General features: G+C 44.8%; 1 long non-coding RNA gene across 1 annotated transcript in view; it reads right to left on the reverse strand.

Moving 5' to 3' along the window:
* Positions 1-1,144: 1,144 nt before the first annotated feature.
* Positions 1,145-26,524, reverse strand: part of LOC121463402 — an 81,967-nt gene continuing 56,587 nt past the window's right edge. The window contains exon 6 of the long non-coding RNA XR_005976436.1: positions 1,145-1,199. This is a non-coding gene — a long non-coding RNA (uncharacterized LOC121463402). The remainder of the gene's footprint in view (positions 1,200-26,524) is intronic.

Here is a 26,524-nt window from a genome sequence, read left to right on the forward strand (position 1 = left end):
GAGACAGGAGTTCAAATACACGTGCAGAACCAAAGAGTCAAAGGGCAAATGAGGAGGAAGGGGAGGTGCTTGTAAATCCACAAACATGTCTCTTTATCATCACTAGCAGTGCCAAAGTCTCCCTGGTACCACAAAGGTGGACTTCAACAATTGGGGATTTCTCATCCAAGTTATCTGCTGCTCTCAGAACATGGCCATCTTTATGTATCATTAATGCTAGTCCCTAGCCACCTTGGAAGCCACCACCTGTAAACAAAGCTATTCTCCATTTTCCCAAATGATAAACTCTCAGGCAATATAAAGTGCTTCCCATCAAGTCTGATGATTTGAGGTCAATACCTGGGACTCACATGGCAGAGAAAAAGAGAACTTAACCTTTGACGTCCGCATCCCTGCCCCCAACACATACACTTTTTTATTTATTAAGAAATTTCAAGGCTGGGCATGGTGGTGTATACCTGTCATACCAGCACTTAGGAGGCAGAGGCAAAAGGATCAGGACATTTTTTTCTTGGTTTTTCAAGAGAGGGTTTTTCTGTGTGGCTTTGGAGTCTGACCTGGAACTCTTTCTGCAGATCAGGCTGGTCTCGAACTCACAGAGATCCACCTGCCTCTGCCTCCTAAGTGCTGGGATTAAAGTTGTGTGCCACCACCCAGTTTAAATATCAGGACTTTAAGGCCAGCCTCAGCTACATAAAGAGTTTGGGAGTGGCTGGCACTATATGAGGTTCTGTCTTCAAAAGTTTAATAACCATAATAATCACTATTACTTAAAATTATTAAAGTATCAACAAATTTCAAAACAGTGCTTTAGTTTCAAAAGTGAACCCAATTTGACATTCAAAGTAATTATCAATTATATTATTATAAAGTGCTTAAAGGCAAAAATGAATTGATATGCCAAGATAAAAGGTTCTTAGATCCACTCAGGCTATATCTAAACTTACCAAGGCTGTTCATTCACCCTTGGAACAGAAGGCGTGACTTCGTGTGGCATTTTCTACGTTAACAACTAGTTCGTTTGGGGCCTGGGTACACTTACAATAACTGAAAGGACAAACACATACTGGTTCCTTTGTCAGATACTATTCTAGCACTTATAAATATTAATGCAATTAATATACACACAACTAATTTCACTTGCCTGTTTGGTGGTGTACTGTGTTGTTACAAGGGCCCAGATTGCTGACATTTTGCCCCTGCAAAATATGAGGACAGAATTGTTAGCAAGTGTTCACAAAGGTGCATCCACACATTTTCGATTGTTATTTGATATTTTCTAAACTCGGGAGAAACCTTAATCCATCATTTCAGGATAACTTTATTGTGTTTAATTTTTTTTTAAAGGCCCATTTAAGAAACCATCTCTATGTTCACTAAGAATAAGGACTTGAGAAACAAGTATCTCATGGCTTCAAAGAAAAATAATTCGGTTTAGCTGAGGTTCGCCTCACACTGGGTTTTTCTGTTTGATACAATCACATTTAATAATATCGAGGTGGGGGCCGTGTGTGAGGTCAGAGGACACCCTGCAGTAGTTGGTCCTCTCCTTCCACCAACCAAGTGTGTCTTGGGATTGAACTCAGGTCGTCATGCTTGGAGGTGAGCACCTTCCCTGGCAGAACCATTCTGCCAGTCCTTGATGTTATCCACGCCACCCTCCCTGTGACCATCATTTGTAGGTGACCATCTAACTTCTCACCTCACCCTCTACATTATGAAGCAAATACAGCTCTAAAGAGATAAGACCAATCCACAGATGCAGTTTTAAGATTTACCTAGAGATTCAACACAATATAACAAGGAAAGTGTTTGTCAAAAATGGGTGTTACTGTTTAGGCAAGGCTCAAGTGACATTTACCCTGGAGAGTCTGTGACTAGCCAGGAAGCAGAGAGGCTGTCTCCAGGATTTCTCACAAGTCTCAGACCCTCATTTTGGAGGGATACTAAAGCAAACCTCATGTTAGGGAAGCTCCGAACAGACTAATATGGTCATAATACCCAGCACTCATTCGTAATGAAAAACAGAACTGCAAAAAAAGCAGCTGCACTTAGTTTGATCCACAGTTCCTGTCCTGCCAGCACTCACCATCTCTTGCGGGCCCACAAATCCTAGACACCAGCATCCGCTGGCAGTTTGGAGATGAGGACCCATCCACGGAATGGACTGTCTGGTGAGCCTGCTGGAGCCACCATCAATGAGAGTCCTTCTAAGCCAGTCCAGCCCAGGCCATCCTGACACTGCCCTTCCCCTGAACAAACAAGAACGCACCTCTAACTCTATGCCCTTCCAGTCTCTTACCCAAGATGTGTCTTGAGGAAAAGCGGTAAACCATGAATCAGACGGGGTTCAACCCCACCCACTCTTTCCCTGATGTTCTGATGAGGACCACAGCTGACACGGTCCTCTGGTCCTGCTCCCCTCGACATTCTGATCTTTAACCTTCTCTCTCACTAACCTACCAGGTCCCTGAGGTGGAGCCGCTCATATGATTGGCACAGCTTACTATAGGGGCTCAGTGGATCTGTTCTTGAAGAAACGATGGCGTATGATGTGGGACTCCCCTCTGTAAGCTGTGAATACGTTTTATTGCCATTAGTCAATAAAGAAGTTGCATTTGGCCAATGGCTTAACAGAATAGAGCTGGGCAGGAAACTAAACTGAATGCCGGGAGAAAGTAGGCGGGGTCAGGGAGAAGCCATGTATCTGCTGCCAGAGACAGACATGCCAGAACCTTGCAGGTAAGCCAAACCATGTGGTGATACACAGATTAATAGAAATGGGCCAATTTAAGATGTAAAAGTTAGCCAGAAATACGCTTAAGCTACTGGCCAAACAGTATTGCAATTAAGACAGATTTCTGAGTCTGAATGGCCAGATACAAGCAAGCAGATTCCTCCAACAGGCATAAAACTATTAGAACCCAATGAACCATCAACAAACAGGGAAGGCTCTGCCAGGCAGACCTCATGGCTTCACTGACCAAGTGCTGACCTCCCTGTGGTGTCCCTTCCTCCAAGAGAACCAGGAACCAGGCAGGCTCTGTCTATATTCATGACTCAATTTTTGTTGTTATTGTTGCTGTTTCCTATGCTTCTGTGGCCAAAATAAACCTGAACTTATTAAAAAGAAAGAGCACAAAGTTCAAGACAACTGAGGAGCAATTCTGCAGCAAGGCCTCTGGCAGAGGTTACTAAGAAACACCATCAACAAAAAGGAAAACATACATTTGGCCGAGGAAGTCCTCAGCTGGTACAATGCTGGGAAACACACACAAAAGGCTGCGTTTGCTGCAGTGTCACCACAGCTGAGGCAGAGAGCAGTGTGGAGAAGGCTTTGCTGCTGCCTTCCTCCCATCCCTGAGGTACACAAGACCAGGGCATTGGACCACTGTGTTCTCCTCCCACTGGCCTCACAAGTCAACAACTGTCATCTCCTAACTGGATGCCTGGGGTTTTGAATGGTTCACAGCTGTGTGAATTTAAAAAGTTGTTCCCCTCACATTCACATTTCAGGTCCCTTTTGTGAGGGGATTAAGAAAAAATCTCCCCACTCTCCCCAATACCTGGTTCTAAATCTTCATCTAGACGTGGTTAGAGAGTCATTGGCACTCATTCTTTGAATAGTGTGCATGCAAATAGGCCAGGCACAGGTCTAGAGACTTTTATTCCAGAGCACAAAAAGAGGTCTCCTGGGAAGGCTCTGATAGATCAGGCTGCTGTGTGGCCTCCAACATGAGGGCAGGGGCAGAGCAGAGAGAGCAGCTCCAGGGCTCCTGGGATAGTGGAAGAGAAGCAAGGCTGGTCTTTAGAGTAGCCAGGGCTACGGACAGACGTGAATGGGCATCTAAAAGATGGCTTCTTCCTGGAATACAGATGAGATGCCCTGGATTGGTCACAGTGACCTGGATGTCTCCACGGCTATGGTTTACACCTGTGCCCAAAGATCCAGGCATTCAAGGCTCGGTGTCCAGCCTAGCATTCCTGGGGGTGGTGGGATCTTACATCACGGGTCTCTCTGCGCCCATTTTGCTCCACCCACAGCCCCCTCCACAGGCCTAATGCAAAGGGACAACTGTCATAACTTAAACATCCAAAACTGTAGAACAACATAAATCTGTTTATAAATTTATCATCTTGGGCATTTTATTTTAGTGATAGACATATAGATATGTAGTTAAGTAACACAATTTACTAGGTAGGTTTCTGTTTAAATTGCCGTCTTTATGAAAGAAAACTGAGTTTTAATCTAGAACAGAAGTAATCCATGATTATCAGACAGTGGAAAAGATCAAACAATAAAGTTATTTAAAAACAAAAAAACGGAGCTGGAGAGATGGCTCAGTGGTTAAGAGCACTGCCTGCTCTTCCAAAGGTCCTGAGTTCAATTCCCAGCAACCACATGGTGGCTCACAACCATCTGTAATGACGTCTGGTGCCCTCTTCTGGCCTGCAGATATACATACAGACAGAATATTATATACATAATAAATAAATAAATAAATAAATATTTTGCCGGGTGGTGGTGGCACACGCCTTTAATCCCAACACTCGGGAGGTAGAGGCAGGCGGATCTCTGGGAGTTCGAGGCCAGCCTGGTCTACAAGAGCTAGTTCTGGGATGGGCACCAAAGTTACAGAGAAACCCTGTATACATGTATTCCTACACTGGCCACCACCGTGTACAAGTATTTTTCATTTACCCTAGCTAAGGAGAAAGGCCCTTATATTTATGTGGTCACGCCAGGCAATGAGTGTTTAAAACATGGTTCTTCACATGAAGATCTACTGATCCACAGCCAAACAAACACCAAACAGAAGCACCCTTACAAGCCAGCTTCAAGTGTGTGGCTGCGCCAGTGGGAGGTCAGCCCCACAGCAACACCTAGCACAACACAAAGGAGGCGTCATGCTTCTATATACAGAGTTTGGCTCTGATAACTATGATAAGGTGATGGACAGTACAAAGGACATGATGAAATTCTTTAAAAATTAAATATCCTTTTTATTCTCTGATCTGTGGATAAATGGGGGTTGGGAAGAGGTCACAGTGTAGTGTCCTAAAACCTATCAGGCTGCTTTGAGTTCCACAGCCATGGAGGCTGCCGTCTGTCAGGGGTAGAATCCCTACCCTCCATTTCCACAACACTTCACTCCAATGCCGTCAGTTGGCCTAGTCTTAGCTACAGACAAAAGTAACACGTTCAGTATTTAGCTCTCAGAATGGACATGCTATGCTGTGTTCACTCAGCTTCTCTCAAACTGTGTCAAGACAGGCAAATCCCTACGGGTGATCTTGAGGCTGCCATACTGCCCTATGGCAGAATTCTTTTAGTGTCAATGTGTATACAGCTGGGGCCAGTGAGCGCACGCACACTCTGATCCAGGAGACTCACACGCAAACGACATACTGGCACGTTCAACATTTCATCTCGGAACGACTGCAGCTTATATCCTGGCCGTCTTGGACAGTTCACAGCATCTACTTTCTTTTCAGTTTGCTTCGAAGGATGACAGTGCACTGGCAAGATCATCAGGTAAAGGTGCTTGCTGCCAAGACTGAACTTGACTTCAAGTCCTGGGAGCTGCATGGTGGAAGAAGAGAACCAACTCCTGAAAGTTGTCCTCTGGCTTATACACAGACGCCCCAAAAATTTTCTTTAAAAAGCGTAAGTAACATCAAAAAAATCACTTCTATAGTTTCTGAGACTATAGCAGCATGCATAGGAAAAATTTTCTCTAATAGAGTCTCATTGGGTTTATTAATTACACTTCAAGGTAGACCGTATGCCCAGCAGTATGCCCAGCAGAAGACAGTTCACACAAAATGAACTCAATGGTATTTTTTGTTTCAAACTGCTTTCTTGGAACTTTTATTTTTTTTTCTTTCCTTTCTTTTTTCTTTCTTTCTTTCTTTCTTTCTTTCTTTTTTTTTGTCTTCATGCTCTTCTGCTTGTATATTTTATTTAGTTTTGAGATGGGGTCTCTCTGTGCAGTCCTGGCCATTCTGGAACTCACTGTGTAGACCAGGTTGGTTTCAAACTCAAGAGATCCGTCTTCCACTATCTCCTGAGTGCTGGGGTTAAAAGTCATTCGGCACCACTCCTAGCCTTTTGCTTCTGCTTTTTTCTCCGCTGCCCCATGTGTTTCTTAATTTTGTTTGTTTTTTGTTTAGAAAGAGAAAAAGTGAGGATGAGGAGTCGAGTAGTGGGAGGTTCTGTGAAAAGTTGGGAGAGGGGGAAAGTGAGCAGAAAATGTTGTCTGAAAATAATGATTTCCAAAATATTAAAAAAAAAATCCTCAGCCACTATAAAATCCTTGGGTGACGCCGGGCGGTGGTGGTGCACGCCTTTAATCCCAGCACTCGGGAGGCAGAGGCAGATGGATCTCTGGGAGTTCGAGGCCAGCCTGGTCTACAAGAACTAGTTCCGGGACGGGCACCAAAGCTACAGAGAAACCCTGTCTCGAAAAACCAATTAAAAAAAAAAATCCTTGGGTGACTTAATATTAACAGGTAACTAAAAAAAAAAAATAAGAAACAAAAAAAAAGAACAGGTAAAGTGTTGAGAGCACATAGCAGACTCAATCTGTGAGGCTCCTGCAGCTTAAAGCCAAGTCAAGAGAGGACATGAGGAACCTGGGCACAACATAAATCATTTTCAAAGTAAGGTGTTTCCCTTACTGAAGACAGACTTGTTCACTCCATCTCCTGCATCAGGCATGACAAAAAGACCAGACTATAGATCCGTCCCCAAAGGCTACTTCACAACAGTGTGTGTCACAGGCACTATGCCTAGAATGCTTCTCCAGTTCCAGAGCAGCCCTTCAGACTGGAACACTGGGCTTCACTCCAACCTCTCAAGTGGGTGCACCTGCCTCCCTCCACTCTGCTCAGCACACGCAGAACATGCAGCACATCCAGCCTGCATCCACTCCTGCCTGACATTGTCTCTGAGACACAAGCAGGCAGACCAGCATCATGAGCTAGCTAGCTCTCTGTGTAGCCTCGGTGAGGACCACAGTGATGTGTGCATGGTAGTCCATGTGGGTCCTGGGAGGAAATTACTCTGGATGTACTTAATTCTGCATAAAAAAGAAAGTGCTTTGGTGGGACCACTTCTCATTGTCAGTGTGTTTATAACCCACTGGTAGAGCTGACTCCTTAGAAACAATCCTGATAATTTCCTTTTAATTAAGAATACATTATTTCGTACTACAAATAAGGAAACAATCACTTGTGGTTACTGCGAGGCCTGGAGAAAATGTGCTGCACATTAGAACAAGTCTTCATTAAAGCACACACAGGCTGTCCGCCCCAGAACAGACCTGCAACACTGCCACCTTCAAAAATTCCAATTTAGAGAAGCTTCCACCCCAACATTACTAATTAGTACAAAAAGAGAAACTTTATTTTTTCTTTTCTATTTTTTTTTGAGAATCTAACACTATAGTTCATTCATTTATATGCTACTAGTCAATTAAAATTCTTAAAACAGGAATATATCCTGTGGTCACTTCTATGATGGTCATTTCTCACCTAGGACTTTTCAGTTTGATATAGGACTTTTGAACATCCCATTAAATAAGAAATCTGGGAACTGCAGTACCACTGCCCCAAACAGTAACTGCAATTCACAAGAATGTCTGCAGCGCACATCAGCTCCCTCCCTGCAAGCTCTCCAAGCCACATACCTGACACCACAGAGTAGCTCTACTGGGTCCACTCCAGCAGCCCCACCACCTATCCTCCCCGTCAGTGCTCACCTTCTAGGTGGCCTGGATCCTCTAAGTACCCCTTTCTCCTTCAGACTGCTGCCCTGGGCGGCAGAGTGGCCAGCCCAGAATGGTGTCTGGGTAGTGCCTAACAAGAAAGTCCCAGCCTCCTCACGGTGGGTGGAGCTATTTTCATATGACCCTGGTACTTTCTCCCTGAGAAGAACGGCACAGGTTAGGAGGCCTTATCTTGGCGTCAAGACTTCTCCAAACAGCTTCTTCAGGCTGTAGGCTGTACAAGCGTCAGCACACACTTCCTCGCCGATTAATCTGCAATCAGATCTGAAACTTGGCACATTGTTTTTTCTTTTTAAGAGAGAAAAAGATGCTAACTCTTGTGTAACGGAGAAGAGTAAGAAGCACAACAAATGTGAACGCATGTCTGGAGCTGCTCTCCATCAGAGACAGTTTGTCCACAGGATCTAGTTTTAAGTGCACGTGCCTATTCTACCCATTTTCCTTATGGTTGAGCAAACCAGTCCAGAAACAAGAAAGGATAAAACTTAAAGTGAACGCCTGCTTTAACAATTCCTCACTCTGCCACAGGGAAAAAGCTGCCTCTTCGGGGAGACCTGACCGACCATGATTCAAAGGACAAGGCAAACTCCCTGCCCCATCTGTGGTCGGTCACACCACACACACACACACACACACACACACACGCCTGTCTCACTTACCATTCCGATAACCTCTGCGGGAGACAAAAAACTGACAGGGAGGTTGGTAAACCAAGCCTGGGGTGGTAAATACTCATGGAAGCTCAGTACTGTACTGGGGCTTCAAGGCGGGCAGAGCCCTCTTCTCACCCCGGTCCCCAGAACTGCCGCATGGGTGGGCCTGGTCACACCTGCACATCACAGAAAACTGAATGCAAGGATTCAACAGGACACAGGCATGGCAGCCATGAACCCAACACCCAAGCAGGACCCAAAAGAGAGTGCGCGAAAGGCTCTGGCCACGACCAGGGCCTGGGACGCCTCTGGGCAAGGGCAAGAAGTATCCGCTGCTGGCTGAAGGACCGGCATTCCCCAGCCATTCCAAGGCAGCCTTGCCGTGGAAGCCTGAGGAGCACAAAACCGACCATGGCGGTTCACTATATGTAGTTCACCTGGGCGTGACGCAAGTTTGTAGCAGATCAACACCCAGTCAGAGACAGAGGCCAAACTTGGTAAAACAAACAGGGAAAGTGCTGGAAAATATTACAAAGTGCTTTGTAAAATAAAAATGTTTGTCTGGAATTAAGAGTGGAAAGAAATAACCAACGGCATAGGAAGTATCGTAGAGATGAATGCACTCATGCACCAGCGCTGGGTTCGAGTCCCAGTACAATCCCAAAGGGGGGAAAAACAACACAAGGAGAAAGCGGCGAGCCAGGAGCCTAGCAAGGGTGACAGCAGGGCAGTCTCCAGCTGGAACAGAGAGTTCACATGGGCCCGGGCCTGTGCTTGCTTCTATTCGGCCCACCCACAGTTTCTGGGGCAAACAAATTCTTGGCTGAGCAGGTGTGTGTGGGAGGCCTGACTGTTTTCCAGCATTAGAGCTTTGCCCAGAACTACTTAATCAGGACTTTTTCAAGGTCACATATTAAAAGCCGATGTTACAGCCTTACAAAACAAACAACTCTGGAGTCCAGGGGGCAGGAGAGCTGAAGTGACCATTCACACGTGATCTAGCCTAGCGTTCCATCCACCCGGATTACAGAGAAGCAGGCAAACACAGACTTTCTCTCTCTCTCTCTCTGACAGAATTCAAACCCTCCTCAATAGGCTGACATAACCTGACCCTCACTCATCCTTCGAAACGGGTCCCTACCACCATCAACACAGCTCTTGTACAGAGGCAGAGAGAAGGTGGTGATTCTCCAGGGACACACTGGGCTCCACAGCCCTGTGGGCCCTGCTATCCTGCCCCTCAATAAGACAAATTCTAACAAAAGCCCTTTTCCAGTTACATACATCTAATTAATTTCCCCAGTGCCATCTAATTAATTTCTCTCAGTGTAGTATCATCACAGTTGGTCTCTCCCTTGAAGTGCAGATAGGACAATACCATCCTTGATGCTTTAAAAAGGCACGTTTTGGAGGGCTGGAAAGATCCCAGGGCTTCGCCCACCATTCAGCCCCGCACTGCCCGGTTAGAAGGCACTCTAGCCAAAGCTTTGATCCTATTAACTGTACAGCACACAAGCTTCGGAGAGGGCCTTGCGGTTACTGATTGCAGCCAGAGTTTTGCTGTTACCTTTTAATACACCTCGATGATAAGAACGTCAGGTGGTTTCCAGGATTCACCTGTCCAGTTCTAGCTTGTTCCCTGGCGGGTGCCTGGAACTCTCCAGGATCTAACACAGAAGCAGGCACTCTAGATTGCTCACGTGGGCAAACAGATGAATGAACAAATAGAAGGCTATTAATTCTTAAGAGGCTGAGTTTAGGGCACACTGATGACGCACGTAAGAATCAACAGGCAGCCAACTTGGGCATAGTTATCACTCTAAAGGCCTAAATCTGAACAAGAAAAAAAAATCAGTAGGGGATTAACTCTAAAGACACCGTAGGCAAGTCTAACAGGTAAGGGGGTGCTTATTAACAATAGATTTTTTTTTTCCGAGACAGGGTTTCTCTGTAGCTTTGGAGCCTGTCCTGGAGCTAGCTCTTGTAGGCCAGGCTAGCTTCGAATTTACAGAGATCCGCCTGCCTCTGCCTCCCCAGTGCTGGGATTAAAGGCGAGCACCACCACCACCTGGCTAACAACAGATTTTTAAAATAGACAGCTGATGTTTTTAACAAAGACAGCAACTGGAGCCGGGCGGTGGTGGTACACGCCTTTAATTCCAGCACTCAGGAGGCAGAGGCAGGCAGATCTCTGTGGGTTCAAAGCCAGCCTGGTCCACAAGAGCTAGCTCCAGGACAGGCTCCAAAGCTACAGGGAAACCCTGTCTCAAAAAACCAAAAAAAAAAAAAAAGAAAGAAAAAGAAAAAAAAAGACAGCAACTGGGTTAGTATGTGTGAGACACACACTCTTTTCCTATGAAATCATACTCTCTCCAAAGGTATCAAGCCTTAGGGTGCCATCTTTTCTAATATCCATCCCCAATCTGAATCTTTGAGTCCTCAAAGATCTCTTTTACCTCCTCTTTCAAGAGACTGTCCCTGATTTTCCAAATACAAAGAATCACTCACTCTTCTTGCTTGTAGTAGTAGTCAAAAGAACTTGGCTCAGAGCTGAAGAGATGGCTCAGCAGTTAAAAGCACTGGCTGCTCTTCCAGAGGACCTGAGTTAAATTCTCAACCAGCACATGGTGGTGGCTCACAACCATCTCTAGTGGCATCTGCTGCCCTCTTCTGGCACAAAGGCATCCAGGCAGACAAAACATTCACACATAAAATAAATCAAAAATAAAGGAGTGGGGGGTGCCCATGAAGTATTGTGGGGGGTGCCCATGAAGTATTTCCAAGATATTAAGACCTCGGTTTCTAAATGTCCAAATGTATTTGATATTTGGAAGCTGTAGTTTAAACTCTGCAATCATTGATGAATACGCTGCCCAAGCCTGCAGGCTGTTATCCACCCCACGGCACCCAGGAGGCTGCTCTCAAGGCCTGGCACATACAGGGGAACTCTTACTGGACGCAACAGGCCACCGAGACTTCTTTGTGGACTTCCTGTTTGGAGGACAGGCTCTCACTCTATTCCTCAGTCTGGTCTGGAACTCAGTATGGAGCCTAAGCTGGTCTTGCCCAGTGGTGAGCCTTCTTGCTCAGCCTTTCAACTGCTGTGATTACAGGCTTAAATGGCCAGATCTGAGAACAGGTGTGTGACGGTCCACTCACCGTGTTTGCTGTATGTGACCCACTCTCCTGAACTTAAGGGAGCCTGCATGTGCCAAGTCATTCGTGAATGTGGACTTGCAGGTGACACCAGGCGGGGTCCAGGGGCATCCATGAGGAATCATTGCACTTAAAAGACCTTTGGGATAGTAGCCTATCTGAGAAGGGCCAAATATTTACTCTAAGAATGGGACATTTCCTGTGTGCCTAGGTGTGTTAAGGGATGTCAGCAACTCCTCCCTCAGTTTAGTTACAAGGTTACAGCTTGAAAAAAGAACTCCTTACCCCTTGGACTGAACGGGTTGGGAACCAAAATGCAAAAAACCTGCACATATTATTTAAAATCAACAAAACCCTTTTACTATTTTCAGATAATTACCTGTGAGGAAAGCTTTTAAAATATTACACATTAAAAACAGAGTATGCAGCTTTGCTCAACACAGGGGCTGGTGTGAATACCAGCCGGTGTGAATACAGCTATCACACAGTTAACAGCATCTAATTCACGGTTCTATATTCTGGGAGCAGGTTGGGTTCAGCCCCTGCTTCACAAACCGCTCTTTACTTCTTTAACTGTTACAGCCCTGTAGGTAAACACTGCAAAGGTTAAAAAAAAAAAAAAAGCCAAACCTATACTATAAAACATCACTTTGTTTCAGAAGTCGACTCCCCTGGAAGATTTAGTATACCAGGGTTCACCACCAACTGTAATATCTGAAAAATTCCCTCAGCGTTTCCCAAATGCTTGGCCTTCATGTTAGCTGCTGGGGACCAGGGCAGGTAACTGTTCAGATGGAAGAAAGGCTGATTTGGAGTGTAGCTACACGGGGATCCCCTTTGGAAGGAGGCAGGTACTGCAAAGTGAGAATGTAGCATCCGGTTTCTGTAGTTTGAGAACATATTCAGCTCAAACACAGAAGACCCTCTGACCAAGACACAGCTGTCTTCTGTGTCAGGGGCAAGGTGATGTCCACAGCTCACCTCCATCAAATTGAAGATGCCTAGCGGTCACCTAGAGTATCTGAATGCCTAATAAACACAACAACTGCTTTGAAAATATCATTACAAAAGCAAGATGAATTCCTTTTCGCCTTTAGTAACCCTTCTTCTCACCAAGTATGGAACCTTAAACATCTTAGTAAAGATGAAGATGAGCAAAATCAATAAAACAGAACATGCTTGTTATGAAACTCAAGTTCTTCCACTCCACCACCTCAAACTTCGTTTAACTCGTCCGTTCAGTTTTCACATCTAAACTTAAAACATCCGGAGGACATAGGATAAACCATCTAGCCTCTCTCGTTTTAGTGTCTGAAGAGGTTGCAGTAAAGGGAAGTTTACACAGCATTTGCCAGTTAAGTAAGACACGCATGCTCTGCAAACAACCACCAAGGTCCCTTGTGCAGCCACAAAGACTATACCTGCACTGCAGGATTAATTCTGTACTCTGAAAGTTAAGTTATTTTAAGTCACACTTGGTGTGCATGGATTGTTGAGAGGGATCAGAAAACAACAACTGGGTTTATCAATCAAGCCCAGCAGGCACAGTAAAAATACCTCTGAGGGCGGGGCAGTGGTGGCACAGGCCCTTAATCCCAGCACTCCGGAGGCAGAGGCAGGTGGGTCTGTGAGTTCTAGACCAGTCTAGTCTACAAGAGCTAGTTCTATACCGTGACATAGAAATATTTTGTCTCTACAAACCAAAAAAGCTGAGGGAATACGAATCTTTACAAGTAGCTACCCTGAGGCTGGAGAAACCACACTGTTGATCCCAAGCACAGACACAGCTCTAGGGTCTGATACCTTTAGCCTCAGGGACACACGTATTCATAGTGACAGACCCACCTCCCACACTGTGAAAAATAATAAACCTTTTACAAACAGCTGTGTGAGTGAGGAGTTATGAACCATTTCACACTGAAAATTTTAATTTATAAGAATATTCAATGACTGGCTAGGCGGTGGTGGCGCACAACTTTCATCCCAGAACTCAGGAATCAGACGCAGGAAGAGCTCTGTGCCAGCCTGGTCTATGAGAGCCAGTTCCAGGACAGGCCTCAAAGCTACAGGGAAACCCTGTCTTGCACTGACACTAGTGGAAAGTCTCTCAAAGGGCACAGCAGACCAACAGATGTCAACTCCCAACATAATCAGGCTTGTGGCTTCTGAAAACCTATTTTTCAAAATGACTCTTATTTCTTCTTGAAGCAGCACAAACTCAGGACTCAGTTTCAATTTTCTTCTAGTGACTATAACCTCACAATATGCTGTGTACATGTGAATATGTGTGAATATGTGTGTACATGTCTGTGAATGCGTGCACATGCATTTCACAGTTTACTGAAAATACACTTTGCACTGGGAAAAAATTTATTTAAAATCTTCGAAAAGTTTCTCTCAAATAGTCATTATCATTTCCATTTTCCAGATTATACAAACAGAAGTTCAGAGAGGTCTATGTGTGGCCAAAACCACACACTTAGCCAATAGCAGGGCTGAGATTCAAACCCAGATCTGACTGACTTACGAGCCAATGTTGGAAAGCATTTTAATACAGGGCTCGGTGCCGACTCTCACGGGGACGGAGAGGCACCTACCTTGTCAACTTTAACATACGCGTGTACAGGGCAGAGCAGTAGAGCATGCAAGGAAAGTCCAGAAATGCTCAAGATGTTCAGAGAATGAAACCAATGTGTTCCTTCTGTTGTTTTGTTTTGAGAGAGGGTCTGGGGTAGCCCACGCTGGATCGCCAACCCACTATGAAGCTGAGAATGGCTTTTAGCCCTGATCCTCCAGCCTCTACTCTCTGGATGCAGGTATTGCAGGTGCATGTGAGGAGCGGGATAATTACCGTGGAGAGGGCACTGCACTGCAGCCTGACTTTGGACAGGACGAGAGGCTGCACTTGAGAGAGGCAGGCTGACCTTGTATGGGAGCAGGCTAGCGAGTGACTTTCAGTAAGACCTAGATTCCTAATGAGGGTCTCAAATATTTCTTTCTAGCCGACACTCAACCTGGAAGCAGTCAATAAATGTTTACTGATTGAGAAAGAATAGAAAGGGAGGAAGAATGAAATTCAGCACAGTCTGTACAATATTCACATACAAACAAATGGAATCTAGTCACCTGGACGTTATAGAGTTTGGTTTGGTTTTTCGAGACAGGGCTTTGGAGCTGGCCTCAAACTCAGAGATCTGCCTGCCTCTGCTTCCGAGTGCTAGGAGTGAAGGTGTGGGCCACCACCGAGATCTTAAATATGCCTTCATCATCATCATCATCATCATCATCATCATCATGGCAACACGAACAAAAGGTAGCAAAGAGGAGCCTCCACATGCTGCACAGCAGGGGTGGAGATGGGAACGGAGGCCTGGCATCCTAAGCATTATAAGGAAATGTTGAATCTGCTTCCAACAGAAAATGTTTCCCTAGCAGATGTGTTAGTAGAGAAATACAAGACAGCTGCGATCAAGTCCGAAACAACAAAAACTTGTTTCCTCCCTTCCTTCTTGTCCCTTTGACAAGACAGCCTGTCACGGTGAGACTTTTAACAGCATCATCCTGGTGACAAACATTTGATAAGTGTGTATGGAGGGGGCAGAGAAGGAATAGAATTAAAGGCAAAACTGGTAGGCAGGGGCTGGAGAGATGGCTCAGAGGTTAAGAACACTGACTGCTTTTCCAGAGGTCCTGAGTTCAATTCCTGGCAACCACATGGTGGCTCACAACCATCTGTAATGAGATCTGATGCCCTCTTCTGGAGTACAGGAAAACATGTTGTATATAACAAATAAATAAATCTTAAATAAAAAAAAGTTAAAGTCATGTTTTTAAAAAAACAAAACAAAACAAAAAAAAAACAAAACAAAACTGGTAGGCAGAAGTGGAGACAGTGAGGTGCCATCTGCTGGCCAAAAGGAGAAGGGACTAGGAGATCTGCAATCAGAACAAGGCATCAAATGCAATACAAGAAACCAGCTTTTCAGTCACCAAGAAAAGGATTGCGCACTCTGAAACCTTCTTCTCCTGCACACCATAGCTCACAATGTCTACACATCCCATGGTGATGACCTCCCACCTCACTACCAACTACAGAGAACACCAGCCAGCACTATGCTAGGAATTTCCGCTGTAGTACACCTACTAAAACTATGTCCCAACTATGTCTCCGCAAATTCAGGTAGAACCAGGAGATGTCCTTGTCTAAAAGCAGCATCTAAGTTCTAAGTAAACTTGAGACAGGAAAAGACTGCAGTATACAAAGAATGGCCTTTATAATACAAATTTTGCAACTTCATTGAGCTACCAAAAAAAAAAAGTCCATTATTTTATTATCTACAAATAAAACAGTACACACGACCAATTTCTGGTTCCAGGGTCCACAGGCCAAGTATTGAGGCTGACCGGAGTCAAAGCTCTATAGCGGAGAATGAATCTCAACCGTGTGCTGAGAAGATGCTGGCAAAGGAGAGGTGCTACCCACACCCTCTGAGGAGCCGCTGATACAGGGGGTCCATTTTCTCCTCTTTATTCTCCCCCCCCCCCACAAGCACACCAAGCACACCCTTGCTCTGTTCCCACTTAAGATATTTTCAACTTCACAGGTGGTGTCTTCCAGCATCTCTATTTTTGGCCCGTGCCATTTCAAGCACCAGGAGGCCAAGTCCCCAGTGGGCATCACTTTGTTTTCAAGCTACAGCCCACTGAAGGAAGCTCACAACTCATTCTTAGGGACCAGCTAGTTCACAACACTAATCTTTGCAAGCATTCAACACCTGCTGCAACTCAGTGCTCTTGTCTTAGCTGCTCTATCTGGCTGAACACTGGCACTAAAACAGTTTGATTTTTTTTGATTATTTATGATTTTCAACACGTGATGTTCTCTAGTTACAAAATGAAACCACTTTTTCATAGAGAAAATGGTACCTTTTAGAGGTTATGTGATGGTAACTATGCTAATTCTTTTGCTGGTTTTTTTTTTTTTTGAGACACGTTCTCTCTATATAATCCTAGCTGTCTTGGAACTCACTATGTAGACCATGCTGGCCACAAATTCAGAGATTTTGCTGCCTCTGCCTCCCCAATGCTAGAATTAAAGGCATGTGCAACTACACCTGGCCCATGTTGATATCTTAATACACACACACACACACACACACATATCAAAATTTATGGGAACTTAGTACTGTAGTGGTATAAGTGGGGCAATCAGGACCACAGAGAATTTTGCCTTCTAATCTGTGAGCTGGATGGAGGCAGAGGCAGGCAGATCTCTGAGAGTCTGAGGTAAGCCTGGTCTACATCGTGAGTTCCAGGTCAGCCAGAGCTACCTCAATGTAACCTTGTTTCAAAAAACAGAATTTGTTAGCTTATGGTGGTTTGTGCCTATAATCACAGCACTTGAGAGGCTGGGACAGAAAAGCTGCCCTAAATCTGAGACCAGTCTGGGCTCAAGTTCCACTGGGCCTGTCTTAAACACAAGTAAGGAATCTGACTCAGGCGTGTTGGTGTCCACCTGTAGTTCCAGCACTCGGGCAGCAGGAGCAGGAGGACTGCAAAGCTGGGGCTAGCCTGGGCTGTAGAACCAGAACCTGTCTAAGAAAACTGTTTCTTCAAGAGCAAATAGTCCACAGCATAGTGTATCCATTCACAGAAGACCTAGCAAGGAGGAAGGGAAGACCGACTCCAGCTCACTTTACAGAGAAAACACACATCTCACAGGGTGATGTGAACAGACCTCAGAATTCTCTCGAATGACTTAATGGACATTTCCATCGACACAAATCTAGGACAGAGATCACTCAGCATGAGACGACCCTGATGGAGTACAGAGTGGTAGCTGGCCAGAAAGACCTAATGTTTGTGCACAGTCTCCCAGTGTAGCACAGGCTGGTCTTGAGTTCAAACTCCTCTTGCCTTTTTATCCACTGGGAGTACAGATGTAGGCTATGACTGGGAAGACCTGAACGTCAACACACTCACCACTGGCAATTTGGAAGGTCCTTTCTCTGTAGGTTTCCTCAGTCTGGTGTTCCTATCAGCCTTCCCTGGTTGGTAACACAGATTCACACATGAAACCCCACTATAGCAAATGAGAGGAGATTCTAGACAGTATCTCTTAGATAGCTTTCAAATCACTACTCCTAGTCAATCATGCAACCACAAGTGAAGACTGGGTCCCGGCTCTGGGCTTCACCAAACCCATCTGTGTTTTAGGTTTTTGCATTTAATATGAGAGTTAAATGGCAGCACCTTCCTGCACTTGACTCCTCTAAGTCTGTTGAGGGCAATCCTTGGAAAAACAGCATCCAGTATACCATATAGCCTCAGTGCTAAGTCGCTTGCCTCAAATTGCTTCTTGCAATAGGAACCTGGTCCTAATTCCAATCCCTGTTTGTTTCTGGCCACACTTGACGGGATCACACTTGTTAGTAAGCTCTTCATACTACACCCTTAACAGTGTTCACCATGTACTCCATCTGCCCACTTTCAATTAGGGTTCCTTGAGGGATGCTCCCCCAATTCAAGTTTGAAGGCCCTTTAATTGAGATGCAGGTTCTGCAAAGTGGCATGGACGGCTCTCAGATAAACAACAACCACCTCCCAGCTGCAATGGCCACCCCTGGATACTCTGAAGTCAGTAAATACTTCCTGAGTTACCTAAGATGTGTTTTTATGGAGCATGAACATCTGAGTTCCCTCTACAAATGCAGCAGGCACTGTAGACCAAGAGGCCACACACAACCACAATCAATACGGGAGAACTCTGATTGAATTTGGCACCACTTCCAGATGCAAAGGGAAAGGGGGGGCGAGAATCACAGTCCAGCAGCCGGTCCCTCCATCTCCTTTCTGCACCTAAGCTCTCTTCCAATTAAGTGCTATGAATTTAAGATGGTCAGGTTTTCAAGTAGCAGGAAGGGTTCTGGAGTTTGTCCTTTGGATGGTCACCTGCTCTCTTTTTCAGGGGGAAAAAAAAAAACACTGCAGACATGGGGTCAGCCATGGATAGTTACACCATGATTTTGGCAAATTAAAAAACCATTTAAAACTTCAGTCTTGTTCTCTGCTTCCTGACTGTGGATGTCGTGTGGATATGGTGTGGCCGGTCCCCTCAAATTCCTGCTGTCCTACCTTCCCCATCATGATGGGCTATGCCCTTGAACTGGGAAGCAAAATAAAACCTCTATTAAAAAAAGAAAAACAAAAACAAAAATATCTCAGTCACCTGTACAAAGCGTGGCGACTGATACTGCTTGCCGCACTTGCTGGAGTGATACACAAAGATACAGAGACGAGCATATAGCATGGCCTGTCTAAAGGGGAAGTCACTTCACCACGTGGACATCACATGGGTTTTCCAGAACAACGCAGAGAGTTGCTCATGCTCCTAGCACCAGAAGCTCGGGCAGGGGAGGAACTCCATGTAACCAAGTAGTTGTCTGTGGCCCTCTCTCTCAACTCCAGTTGTAGATAATACAACACTTTTGTAATATCCTCACACAACATCAAAAATTCCTTGACAAAAAACAAACAAGTTGTCTGTCCCTGAAGGGGCCTTAAAAAAGTAGGACCATCCTGGGGGCACTGAAGAAAAGAGTAGATGACAGTAAATTCCTTATTAAGAGATGACCCTCAGGTCAACAGGGCCAAAGGGAAGACCGCATTTTTTTTTTTTTAAGAAATAAGACAGTTTCATCTTCTATATGCTTCACTTCATTTAAACTCACTATAGCAGAGTCTCACCAGACATGGATTACTACTGTCTGCCTGTCAAATCTATGGTTTCTGAGAGTCTCAGCAGCTAGCCCCCTCTGCCTTGGACTCTGAGTACTGAACCTACAAGGCATATACTACCATGTCTGCCTTCAAGTCTCCTCTTCTTAACTCTGAAAGGAAATGTGGCTGCAACAGACATGAGACTTGGGAACTGTGCCCCAGAGTTTCTCAAAACAGGATTTTTTCTCACCTAAGACATACAAACACAGGGCATTTTCGTTCTTCAGAGATGGTGGGGAGATCGGGTACAGGGTCAGTTTCTGAGTCACCTGAAGGATACGGCAACGTGAAAGGCAGACAATGCCAGAAAGTATTGTTTATGACACAGCATTATACACTGTTTCCCAGGACATTCAGTTTCATAAAAATGAGGGAAAAAAATGCCTGAGATGAAGACACAAAAATCAAGTCAGACAATACCTTAACCATAAATATAATAGAAAAGGTACCTATCACAAGAAGAGAATGATTCAATTACACATACTAATTTATAAGCAAGGGTTTACTATCATCCCCATGAAGAAAGAAAACAGCTAAATTAAAGCATAATATGGAGCCTCCAGATGTCAACACCCGAGTTCAGACTTGTAACTATGATACCGACACTTCCTGCAACAATGAGAAGGCACAGGCTCCCGCAGCCATTGCTAGCTAGCTGGCTGTCAGTCTTCCACTGCTTCAGAGCCACTCGTGCTCTCTGTGGCATCTCTCTCCACGGAAGCTGCTCATTTTTAACTGTGAGAAGGAATTTCTCCAAAGAGTCAGGCTTTTCTCAAGGCTTCAAGGACACCTCTTACTCCTTTTATCAGAGTCAAAACATGGTAGAAATTCAACATGAACTTTTGTTCTTATCCATCAAACTGGAGACAACACAGAGTCTTACAACGCAGGGACTCCCTCTAGCAACCATTACTAGGACTGGCCCAACTTAACACTGTGAGTGTTTGAACTTTGGAAAGTAATTTATTCAACCTTTGTACAGGCAATGAGGTGGGATGAAATGGTCTCAAAAAGCTATTCAAGGATCAAAGTTCTGCTTTATGAAATAAACACGAAGTACATGAACCATCTGAGAATATAGATTAGCAAATAAAAACAAACAGCACCTGCCCCAAAGCCCCACATTGCTCGGTTCAAAGACTTACACTCCCAGAAATTCAATCTACTTAACAGCAGTGCCCAAGATCACTATTAACTGCTCGTCTCAAGACTCCATGAAATAGCTCCTGCTATACTTTGAATGTGAAATCTCTCCCACAGGCTCATGTCTCATCAGCTTGGGGAAGTTTGGGACCCTTTGAGATGTACAGATACTAGCAGGGAGCCTCAGGCTCCCACTGCCAAGTAGCTGCCGATAGCTGGTCGGTCCCTTCCTCAAACTCCAAGCCAGAGCAAGTTCTGTCAGTCACATTAGCTGCTCACAGCAATGAAAAAGGAATACAGCCTAAGGACATTAACGGACTTTGCTGTTGCTTGTTCCCAGAGAACATTTTACCTTAGCCTAGACTGCCTCAAACGTGATTCTTCTACCTCAGCTTTCCAAGTGACGGCATTATAGGTTTGCCTCAACCCCACAAAGTTTTTGAAGTTGTTTCATTAAAAAAAAAAAAAAAAAAAAAAAAGATTCAATGTATAGGTTTTTTTTTAGGGAGTTTCAAAAATTGGATCAAAGTTAAATCAACTTCCAACTTTGCAGTCTTTCAAAAATCCTTAAGTAAATAGGTCAGCAAGATGGCTCACTGAGTGAGGGCCCCTGACTGCCATGCAACCCTGGTGGCCCGAGTTCCATCCACTCCACGAGGTCATTTGCTGACCCACACACACGCGACACACAGGTACACACCTGCACCCACACCCTACCAAACTTCCCAACTCACTTGCCATGCTTCTTCTCCTCCTCACACTCTGCAGGGCCTGCACCAAGAACAACACTAGGCGAGTGCAGTTTAGTTCCACTGAGAGGACAGAAATGGACAAACCTGGAAAGGTCACTTGGGCACCACCAGAAGGAGCCTTGGCAGCAGATCAAGAGCCCCCTCTCCACTCCAGGCTTCACTGCCAACTACCTGTCTTCACTCCCCACAACCAAGGAGCCCCCACCTGCCCTCCCCGCGTCAGCTGCCAGCTGCCCCACCCCCTGGCAGCCATGTCAGGCCTGCTCTCCTTCCTCTACACTTTTCAGAAATAATGCTGACAATGTAACTAGAACTTGTAGCTTTGTGTCAGTGGCCCTGAGTTCTGTACTGCCATGCAGATGGGGAGTGCTCTGGAGCCGCTGCCGTGTAGGGAGAACTAACAGGGGAAAAGAGCTTTCACGTTTTCTTGAAAATCACTTCTATAGAGACAGAACAAAACAATTCAGAAGTCTCTCTTTAAACTACTCTTTCACAGAAATTTCATAATTATCAAACGACAACTAAGAAGGTACTGGAAATGAAAGGAATGGTATATAGGTTTCTTTGAAATTAAGAACACGGTTTTCTGATAACGATTATTGACTAAAATGCAGTTAACTTGTTTGTCACTTTCAAAAAGCCACAGATGAATTTCTCTGAAAAGCCAACGTCTTTCTTTAAAAGAAAAAAAAATCCACAAAACTGGGACTCTGCCAAATGAGAAAGTTACAAAACCATGGGCCACAGGCCATGAGATGGCACCGCCCAAAGGTGAACACAAAACTTCTGGGCTGTGGAAGTGGAGAGGCTGCCACACTGACGAGAGATGGCTCGACCTGGGAAGTGTCTGACACCTTTCCTCGGTTTTCTTTAAGCTCTATTTCCTGACCAAACTCAAGAGGAGGAGAATGCCACTGTAGATATGATCGAGGTGAACTTGCTGAGCAAATGAACTGATGTGATCAGGACTGGGTTTAGTTGGGCAAGAGAGGAAACCCCAAGTCTGGTTAGTCTAAGAGCTTTTCTCCCTCAGATTGTAAGAACCCAGGATGGCCTCTCATGACACCCACACATTCAAGGCAGAACAGAAGAGAAACAAAAGATAAAGCAGAAAAGACCCTAAAGGCAGGTTCCCAGAAGGGAGTCACGTGATCATCTAGTTACCTCTTCCCATACAATGATGGGATCCTACCTCCAGACACAACTAGACCCACAACCTACAAGAGGGAGAGAAGGCATGATGCTCTCATGAAATGCGGCACCAGCTCCCTGTCAACCCACAGTGGCCTCACCGTCGGGCTGTTGAAGGGTCCACACCCTCAGTCACTGGATCCCTGCTATCATGGTCGTCCCGCGTTATGAAACTGGCTCCGGCATTGAGTATCTCTTGAAAGGAGATTTCCCTTCCTAATTAAGCTATGCAATTCACAGTTTCCATGACTCCTTCACTATTTTCTCTTCAGAAAAGAGCAGAATTATAGGAAGCAATTTTTTTTTAAACCAACTGTTTTTCATTTTACATACCTACCACATTTCCCTCTCTTTTCCTCTCTCCCACTCCCCCTACCCATCCTCTATCTACTCCTCAGACAGGGTGAGGGGAAGCCATTTTTTTTAAAAAATGATTACTTTATCACTCTTCTCTGGGTGTGGTCCCTGGGAGCTGAACTACGGAGATGGGGGGGCAGTGTGCAAGGAGAAAGGGGAAGTGTGGGCTCAACAGTGTGGGTGGAAGATGCTGAGTGGACTCCATCGTCACTATTCAACCCAAATGCAATCAACACTACCATTCATTTTCTCCAAAGACAAGCTGAAGCAGGGTGCCCCAGACCTGGAATAATTTCTTGTCAACTTCATCTTTCTGCTCTAATTATTTCTAATGGTTTTAAACAGCATCTCCTGCACTCTCTTCCACAAGTGTGAAGAATGGTTATATGGGGGAAATTTTCAATGTTAACAATTATTTTTCTTCATAAATACACTTAAATTATAGAAGAAAACCAGTTCTACATAGCCTTCCCTGCTGGAATCACTGAGGAGCAAAGGAGTGCCAGCCCCAGGCCACTGTGTGCTGGGAGGGTTCTAAATACACAGAGGTATAAATACATCTTGTTATCTAAGATTTTGTCAACTTTCCAGGTTAAAGCACAAGGCCCTGGATTTGATCGTAAGTGTCTCCTAAAAGATGGGGCATGATGATGCACACTTTCGATTCCCATGTTCAGGAAGTGAAGGGGAGAGGATGAGAGGTTCAAGGCCAGCCTGGACTATATGAGATGTTGTCTCAAGAAGAGAAAGGAAAACATACAATCAAGTCAACAAACAAAATTAAATATCAATTCTCTTTTAACTTTCCAGGGATTGCCAATTCTCCAGAGAGTAGAGGAAGGGCCAACACCTCCAGTGCGAAGGGCATCTGCAAGCATTCCCAGCCACTCTCCTCTGTCCTCACCTCCCCATCCTTCACCCAGAGAAATGTCACTGCACTCATGGGAAGTGTGACTTAACACTGTCCAGCTGAGCCCTATGCAACCATAAAGACGGCCCCACACTAAAGCCACTGTGCCACATGTGGCTGCAGACACTTGACACCCAGCTGAGGAGTTCATTTTAATTTTTTTATTTAATGTATATATCAATAGCAATGTGTATACAGCAGCTACTGCCCAGCGAGAAGACAGAAAAAGAACATCTTTAGATGTTACAGAGGAGCAAGAGGAACTGTATGTCTGTATACATTTAGGTATATGGGTAGGTCAACAGTGTCGACCTGAATACATATTCTGAGCCTTCTTTTTTTAACATGCCCAGAGGTGAGCAAACACATTCTACAAATCAATTATTTAAAATTAGGATAACCACTAAGAGATGGTGCAATGATCTTTAAAACCTGAAATTACAAAGTTTTGATGTACTGAATTTTTACATTTGCTAATGCATTCCTTTTGATTTTTTTCTGGCATGATCCTGCATGTGGATCACACTGAGTTAACAGTTTCTCTGTTGGGTGAAAAAACAAACTGCAAAACAGTATGTACAATGTTATGCCAACTGTGTGTACATGCTTATATGACTGGAATCCAGCTCGATCCCTGCTGCTAAAAGAATGTTTGCAACCTGCCCTGAGTACACAGTAGCCACCAGCTACCAAGCACCTCAAAGATGGCTAGCATGACCGAGGAAGCCTAAGGTTTAAATGCACTTAGCTTAAACTTGTGTGTATGGGGGCATGTGTGTGTGCTTCAGTGTATGTGGAGGTCAAAGGACAATTTCAGAGTCATTTCTTGACTTCTACTTCGCTGAGGCGAGGTCTCTCTGACTGTTTAATCCAGTGTGCAACAAGTCCACACTAGCTGGCCCAAGAGCTTCTGGTGCTCGTCCTGTTCCTGCCTCCCAAGCCAAAGTGAGGAATTCTGGGATTGCAGATGCTAGACTCTGTCTCCAGCTCTTTACGTGGGTTCCAGGGACTGAACTCAGGTCATCAAGCTTGTTGTACAAACACTTTGCATTATTTTTAATTAGTTTAAGTGAAAGGGTCCCAACAGGCTAATGGTTATCCATTGGACAGTGTGGGTCTCAACGGCTCCTGGAAAGTGATAATGGTTGGAAGGGATCAATGGGTGTTATTTAAACTTGATACAGCATAGAATTATTTGTTATTCATTAGGTTTGTACCATTTGCTTGTATTTTATATTAAGCAGGATGGGAAGGCTTTTGCTTTGGCTATTGTAACAAAGCAAAACAACTCACTACTCCCACAGATTTGATGGATTCAAGGGTGGCAGTCATTCCTTTTAGTTCAACAGACTGGAATCAGGAGGTAAAGGGCACATACACTTGGTGCCTGCCTGGTGAGGGCTTTCCTCCTGACTTGGTACTGTGGTGTGCCTCCCCTACAAGACGTCATAGAAATGATTACTTCCCAGAATCTTTAGCTCAAATCATTATCACATCTAAATCAAGATTTTAGCTATGGATTGGGGGGGGGGCACAACTGAAAACATGGAAGCTTCCTTTCCTCTGCGTGGTTTTTCGTGGTTGTTGTTAAATTGTTTTTATCACATCTACTAAGATCTTGAGGATCTCTGCAAATGTAACTTGGGGCTTCTGTTAGCTGGCTCTTGAACAGCTGGACTTGTTTTTCTACCTGGGCAGAGGCCCAGTGAAGAGTCTGCAACAGCAAATCCAGTTTGAAAGAACACATTTAATGGGTAAACACTCTCCCATCTTCTTGGGAGTGGAGAAGTCATATGTACAACTCCCAAAGTCGGAGACAATAGTACTCATCCCCTTTAACACACTCAACACGGTTGTACTGCCATGAGCACAGCTGCCTTCCACTAGTCCTCAGTGCTCCTCAGCGTGCTTCAACAAGTCACAAGGTCTCTGGACATGGGACGGCTGATGGCCCAAAATGACACTTATGAAGGCTGACACCTAAATCCAGACTTCCTAGTCTTCAACAGCTCATCAACTCACTATCAAAATTGCTTTCTTTCACCCTATAAAAGAAAACAAGGATTTCTGGCCAGGGCTGATCTGTCTGGGAGCCCCTTTCTAATCTGAAAACTGCCAATGAACCCACCTTATTTACATATACAATCTCCCTCCAATGAAGGAAGGAAGGAAGGAAGGGAGGAAGGGAGGAAGGGAGGAAGGGAGGAAGGAAGGAAGGAAGGAAGGGTCCTCTAAAAAGATCAAGAATAGGTGGAGGTATATGAGAATAAATAGGAACAGCATGTGGAGAGTAGATGCACACAAGAGTGTGGTCAAACACAGCATTTCTGACTTGCTGATAGGGGCCATGCGTTGACAAGATTTAGAGAGTGGGAAATTGGGGATGGTTTGTTGAGATCACTGATGTAAAGGGATCACAAATCCCAAGAAGTCAGGGAATTGAATGGGGCAATAAACTTAATTAGAAGTTAAAGTCCATCTATCAAAGAGGTAAATTGGGCAATCAAAGTCCAATAAATTCTAGGCAGGGCAGAAAACAAGGCAGTTGTTGGTGATGGATGGGAGAAAGTGAATAGATTACAATCACAAGGTGTGCAGAGGCATGGGTTGTGGACCTAGGTGATGTGCCCATCATCAGGCTGGGACACGAAGGTGGAAAGCAAGGGTCTGGTAGCTATGCTGCTGTAAGGGCTCCAATCCTACCTTCTGGAAGGTAAACCAATAAAGCAGGTATAGCACGAGCGGCCTCTTGCCTGTCAGTCTTTCCTCTAGCTCCATGCAACGTAAACACTA

Source organism: Microtus oregoni, unplaced genomic scaffold, assembly GCF_018167655.1.
Source record: "Microtus oregoni isolate MIOR12 unplaced genomic scaffold, Mior012 000026F_ref0000081, whole genome shotgun sequence".
In the NCBI taxonomy this organism is placed as follows: Eukaryota; Metazoa; Chordata; class Mammalia; order Rodentia; family Cricetidae; genus Microtus; species Microtus oregoni.